Below are 7,389 nucleotides of genomic sequence, written 5' to 3' on the forward strand. Positions count from 1 at the left end.
ATAAAGCAAAAACTTCCCCCAACAAACCCGCACACAGGAGTTCGGCTGAGCCTCCCCTGCCCACTACCCATGCTCTTGGAGAACCAGTGAGGTCCCAGAGGATTGGAGAAGGACAAACATAGTGCTTGTCTTTAAAAAGGGGAACAAAAAGGACCTGGGGAATTATAGATCATGAAGCCTAATGTCGATACCTGGAAAGATACTGGAACCAAAGAATAAAAAATTTGCAAGCACTCTGAGGATTATAGGTTGATAAATAAATTAAATAAAGATATCCTATCTCCTAGAACTGGAAGGGACCCTGAAAGGTCATTGAGTCCAGGCCCCTGCCTTCACTAGCAGGACCAAGTACTGTTTTTGCTCCAGATCCCTAAGTGGCCCCCTCAAGGATTGAACTCACAACCCTGGGTTTAGCAGGCCAATGCTCAAACTACTGAGCTATCCCTCCCCCCCAAATAAGTAGTGATTGACTTAATCTGTAGCAAGGGAGGTTTGGGTTAGATGTTAGGAACCCCTTTCTTACTGTAAAGATAGTTAAATACTGGAATAGGCTACCAAAGAAGGCTGGGGAGTCCCCATCATTGGAGGTTTTTAAGAACAGTAAGATAAACTGTCAGGGATGGTCAATGTTTATTCAGGGATGGTCAATGTTTATTCAGTCCTACCTCAGCACTGGAGGATGGACTAGACAGTCTCTCGAGGTCCCTTCCAGCCCCATATTTCTATGATTCTATGTATATACAAACATTATATGTGTGTGTGTGTGTGACTAGAATGTATTATTTTACACTCCTTGATTCTGTTCTATTCTATATTGCTCTCATCACTATAGTACCTGAGCACATATGAAGTGAGTTGGAGTCAATCATGGAAGGAGATGCATTTGCACTGCCACAGACAGTGAAGGCTGACATGCATTGTTTATGGAATCTTTCCTGTCAAAGTATGCTGTTTTTGAATATCCTGTTTTAATGAATGCAACCATTACCTGTCAGATAAGATACAGACCTACATGCTACTTCCTTGAGGGAATACAGCTTAATTATTATCATGGTGAATATCCAACTCTATATTGTAAAAAAATGGAGTTGGCATGTGCTAGGGTAGGGTCTGATAAAGAGGCTTTGATTTTAAAAGAAAATTGGGGGTGTGATTGTGCATCTAGTGTATGCAAGAATTTATACAATTTCCATCATGGGGAATCATTAGTCGCACAAAAGTCTGAATTTTTAAAAAAAATGCAGGCTGTGTGGTTTTGATTGGGGTGGGGATAAAGAAGGTAGAGAGCTCACTGTCAAAGCTGGAAAGCAGTAATGCAAAAATGAAGTTGTTCTCTTGTTATTTGTTGAAAAATATAAGGTTTAGCTCCATCTTACCATGGAGACAGTGCCTTTATTTTGAGTCCTAGTCTTTTTCTAGCAGTTAAAGACTTTTACACTAATTAAGAAAAAATGGAAATCAGTAGACATGGGCAGGAACTGGATTTTCCATTTTAAGGGTTTTTCCACAATTCTGAATTTTTCTGAAAAAGAACAAAAACATTTTTTTCAAGAAACGAAGAAGAAAAAAGTCCTTTTTGTATTGATGGAAATGTCTTGTTTTGATAAAACTGAAAGATTTCATCCTGATTTTGATTTTTTTATATTTTAATAATGCTCCATTCTGATTTTTTTGTCATGACAAAATTTTGTCTAAATTGACATGTTTTGCTTTTGATTAATCCACTTTTTTGTTCTTTTTTTACAGAAGAATGTTTTTCCATTGGAAAATTTCTGACCAGCGCTAAAATTTAGTTAAAATGATAAATGAAAAACTAGATTCAAATCTCAGTTACAGAAGTACATAACTGAATTAAGCTCAGTGACTTCAGTAGACTTACTCTGGATTTTCACCAGTGTAGCTGGGAGCAATATTTTGCCCTAGATTTATAATAAAAAATACCAATGTAGATCAAGTTCAAACAATCCTCCGAGTCCCAGGTAAGAAAGATAAATAATTGGCACAAAGCGCTGAAAATTATTGCAAAAAGAGAGAGAACTAAATATGAACCTTTGCAGAAAATTTCTCATGGAGTTTAATGAAGTTAACAGTAGTGATTTTAAAAGATGGCACAATCATTTATTATTATTTATTTGTACTACTTTAGTGCCTAGAGATCCCAACTGAGATCAGAGACCTACTGTGCTAGGAGCTGTACAAACACTAGAGCTGGTAAGGGACTGATTTTTTCCCCTTCAAAAATTTTGGGTTTTTGTAAAAAAATCAAATTTTTCAATGTTTGGCAATGAAAATGTTTCTAGTTTTGGCATTACAAAATAAATTATTTTTTGGTTTTCAATTTTTTTTTAATGGAAGTGCAAACATTGTCTATGGAATGGAGATTTTTGGGGGAGAAAATTCCTGTTTAATCGAAAAGCTATTTTCTCGTTGAAAGAGAATATTTTTGACCAGCTCTAAGAAACACATAGTAAAAGACTGTCCGACCCTGAATTACACAGTCTAAATAGGCTAGGTGTGAGAGGAGAAATAGAGGCACAGAGAGGTGACTTTACCAAGGTTGCAAAGCAGGTCAACGAGAGACCCAGGAATAGAACCCAGGTGTACTTCCTTCAAGTTTGGTGCCCTGACCACTGAAGCTTGCTTCTGATTAAAATGGGGGGAAAAAATCTTTCTAGAAAAAAGTGGCAGTGAAGAGGATTTTTTTCTCAAGCTTTCAAGAAATGTAATGCAAAAGCTGTCTTAAATCTTCTGTAACTATATGGAATTTCACAGTAATTCTGATGAGGTCGAATGGAGTTTTATCAGAAATATTTCTAAATGTTCAGTAAAGTGCTTCTCTGAGAACCTTTAGCCATGTAGTCTGAAAGCAAGTCACTAGGCTAAATTCTGCCCTTAAACTACAGTGGCATGACACCAGAACGACTCACATCAATCCAGGTGAGAGCAGAACTTGTCCCAGAAACTTCACAACCATAGTTTAGATCCAGGATTTGGGCTTCAGTCTTTTCAAAACCACATCTTGGGCCTGAATCTCCTCCCACTTAAACCAGTTTTACACTCAACTCCAAAGGAGTTACTCCTGGCTTACATACAGCAATGTAAGAGGAGACTCAGGACTGTCATAGTCAGGTAAATTTCATTCTGGTGCATCAGTCTCAGTCTGATACAACACCCTGTTATTCCAGTTTTACACTGTTATAATTTGAAAGTTGCTTCACTGAGATACAATTGGAATAACATAGTAGTTAATCAGGTCCTTGATATTTGAGTGGACTCAGCAACTCCAGCTCCCCCAACCATTCTGTTCATTTATCCTTAGATCATAGAAGTCAGCGATGGAAAACACTTTTTTTAGCTCACGTACTCCCTGTGCAAGGTGCATCTTCAAAAATCCTCATATCACAGTTTGACAATGATATGGTAGTGTTTTTATAGGGAACTGAGAGTGGGGCCAGTTTTGAAAGCCATTGCTTTACAGGTGTCAGAAGGAACATAAGAACAGCCATACTGGGTCAGACCAAAGGTCCATCTAGCGTAGTATCCTGTCTTCCAACAGTGGCCAATGCCAGGTGCCCAAGAGGGAATGAACAGAACAGGTAATTATCAAGTGATCCATCCCCTGTCACCCATTCCCAACTTGTGACAAAAAGAGGCTAGGGACACCATCCCTGTTATAGTCTTGGTCTTCACAACATCCTCTGGCAAGGAGTTCCACAGGTTGACTGTGTGTTGACACGGAACATGCTAAAACATGCTCCCATGCTGATGGTTCATTGGAATTAAAATGAAAGCACATAAAAATGTCTCTTTGGTTTATAATATCCTGTTCTAAGTCCATTCAGCAACAAAAACATTCAATTTTCTAACTAATTCATAACTCATGTGTTTTGTAGATGAGGCCAGTTCTTATGACCACAATTGTCTTATCTCCCTCCTTCTGGACTTTGAGATTAACCAATAATCAATCATTTTTGGGTTAATTTGTTCGGTATAATGTGTATATTAGATTGCAAGAAAAGGAAGATTCATGCTAAAATCATGATTTGAATGTGAAGATTAGTGGATGTGGAAGTATTCAGTGTTGCTTTATGTTTCATGGCAGTGATTGTCCAGAAATATTAAAAATACAAACGGTAACAATCTGTTCTAATATTGCAGTCACAAACTTGCTATTATCTCATAACATACAGATGCTCTTAATGGTGTGATGCGCTGACTGCTTGAGATAATTAATTTCCATGTTCCCGCTTAGCTAGAATCCTGAAATTTGGTTCAGTCATTCATTATGGACTGCTGAGTACAGGAATTTTTTTTTCCAAATTTGAAAACACATCTTGCCATTAGAAGTCAGTCAGTTTTATCAATGGCTTTCAATTTTTAAGTGCTTTTATTTGCACATTGGGGTGGGGAGGAAATCAAGCCTCCATTTTGAAGAAATAAAAGTAATAGGAGGCGATCTAAGGATCAGATTCAAGATAAGAAAATTGTAGAAGATGAGAAAGTATCTCAGTTGTCCACATGCCTAAATAACATACACACTTATGAATTAATGCAAAATGAGATGAAAACAAAGCAAAAATTGGCAGTGTATTTAACGAACAGATACCGGAGAAAGCCAAGAGTTACTGTAGCTCTGTTTAATTTTGCATTTGCATGCCAATAATGATGACAACAAAAGTGGGAGCCATTAAAAGTTGCCATTTACCTAGAAAACCCTTTAATCCTTCTTTGCAATATTTGCAATACTTCTTCATTCTAAATAAAAGGAATATATCAAATACCATAAACAAGGTAAAAAAAATTAAGGGTGCTCACTTTATTCAGATTAATTTCCACAGCATGTATAAACTCAGCCAGCAAAATTTATAAAATTTTCACCGTGGGGAGAAAAAAATGTCATGGGACAAATCCATAGCATAAAAGTGATGAAAATATTTCTATTTCTGCAGTGTACTGAGAGATGATACTTTATTAAGGTGATGCTAAGGCCAAGAATACATACCACTAACTTAAGGGAAAAATCATTCTGAGAACATTGTATTTTAATAATAAATAATAATGATACCTAGGAAAACACAGAGATGAGGTTAAACCCATTTGAAAATTGGCCTTTTGTGCTGTTAGCTTAAATAGAATAGTGAAAGCATCCTCCAAAACAGGTTAGATTGCAAGCAAATGTCTTGCAGCTGCTAGGATGGGATAAGCAAGTTATTGCTAGGTACCGTAGGTTATGATAGTACATTGTACATCTCAAACAAGGTATGTAATGATCATTCCTTTTTTTTATGTTGGATGCTATCGCCACAAAATGTTGGCTTCATACATTATCCAGACTGGTATTAAAACTTCAGCCAGCCTCCTTTGATGAGCTGACCCACGCTCCAACACTGACTCTTGGCAGTGGGCCCGCATCAGCGTTCTAGCAATCTAATTTTAAAAACACACTTTGAAACAGTGCAGTGGGAAATGGCTTCCATCAGCTGAAGAACACAAATGTGCATGATAAACATGACTAGCAGGCTGGGATCTGAGCACCCAATTTCTGCTGAAGCTTCAAAAACCAGGTGGAGACGCTGAACTTGTTTCCCAGGGGATAATCATGATGTGGATTAGTCCCTCCTGAAGGCAGCAGAGGCATGGCTTTGACATGATCGTAGAGCCTTAAAAATGCAGCAGTGTAAAAACTGTAGACGTTTGTTAGCGTCTTTTTCCAGCCCTCTCTTCAAGGCTTGCAATAGTAGCTTAGTGGGTGTCAATTGGTGGTAAACAGCAGCCCCTGGCTGGCATGGCTCAGGAGCAACAGGACACGGAGAAATGAGTAATCGTCTCATCCCCGCGTATCCGGAGATCAAGATTTGTTACCAGGGTAGTTTGAGGAAACTGTGCCACACCTAGGCAAGATACACTGCAGTATGTAGATAACATTGCGCAAAATCAGCAGCTTCTGTCCCAGAAAATATCGCCAGCCAGGATTCAGCTGTATTTTAAGAAATGCTTAGAGAGCACTAAGAATTGCACTACGCGTCACTCGAGCCTGCTATTTCAGGCCCTGCTTTTAAAAGCTTTACCTATGAGTAGTGTCACAGTTATAGGGTTAGCTGCACCTATCTCCCCTTCCTCTCAGAATGCAGCCCCTTTGGTGTCTGGGCTTATACCTTGACCTATCCTGGGGTGGAATTTTGCACTGAGCCCTGGGCTTCAGATCCCTGTGTATTGATTGTTCTTACCCAGCAGGTCCAACTGATTTCAGATACCTGCGGTTCTTTCCTTCAGGAGTCTGTGACCAGTGGTATACAGTGATCAGACCAACTTCTTAAAGCAAAGTACTGGTTATTTCAACAGTAAGAACAAAGCATTTAGAGAAAAAAGGATTTAAAAACAACAACAGTCTACATGCCTATCTATCTTCCCCAGTGCTTAATTTGTGCCAGGCCTTGCTGGGGCTAGATTTGACAGTTCATAGTCCTGGCATCTCCGGGTTTGCCGTGTCACTTATGAAAGTAAAAAAAAAAAAAAAATTGCCTGAGCCCCAGCACCTCTTTCATTACAAATTAAGCACGGATCTTCCATAATGGCTTAATGCCAAGAAGGTAAGTTAGGCAGGCCTAGCTTCTTCAGACACCCCCCTTTGGGTGCTGTGTCTCAGTTTGGTTCTCCCCAACAACTACTACCCTTCTCTTGAGAGACTGTCCCTTTTAAAACTGATATAGTCTTTGTTTCTTCTGTGTTCCTGGGCCTTGGCCTTTCTGGAGAAAACCAGACCTATAGGCTCAGCAGGAGACTGAGTCATAGTCCCCAGAGCCAATGGCTTTGCCATTGTCACTTAACAGCCCTGAAGTGTTTGTTTGCTGATTAGTGGCTTATCTTGAGACATTCTTTCCCCTTCCTACTTGCTTTTCCTCACAACCCTTTCTTAAACTAAACCAATATGTTCATACAGTAAACATCGCAATTAACAGGTCAACAAAGAGCAATGACAAATTTTTACAGAGCAGCTCCACTTCCATCACAAGTAATACCTTAATCTGTGAGCAGTTCATTAAGGTTAGATGGGGCTATTAGAGGAGTAAGGCATTACTAATGTGCATAAATTACAGAATCTGGCCTGCCAAAGTTAAATCAAAAGAAAAAGAAGCCTAACTATAAATAAAAAATGTGCCATATTCTGATCTGTTACATTTATCTACATTTCAAGGAATTCCACTGAAGTCAATGGAGTTACTCCACATTTATAATGGTATAACTAAGATCAGGACTTGCTCTATGGTTTAACATTTAATTAAGTCAATACTAGATGTAACATTTTACTTCTTTCTCTTTTCTGGCTTTAGATCATAGGTTCTGTAAAAGAAATTCATATACCGACATTACCAGCTCTACACTGTATAC

The sequence above is a fragment of the Terrapene carolina genome, unplaced genomic scaffold (genome assembly GCF_002925995.2).
Source record: "Terrapene carolina triunguis isolate 2854851 unplaced genomic scaffold, T_m_triunguis-2.0 Scaffold130, whole genome shotgun sequence".
NCBI classification, from domain to species: Eukaryota; Metazoa; Chordata; order Testudines; family Emydidae; genus Terrapene; species Terrapene triunguis.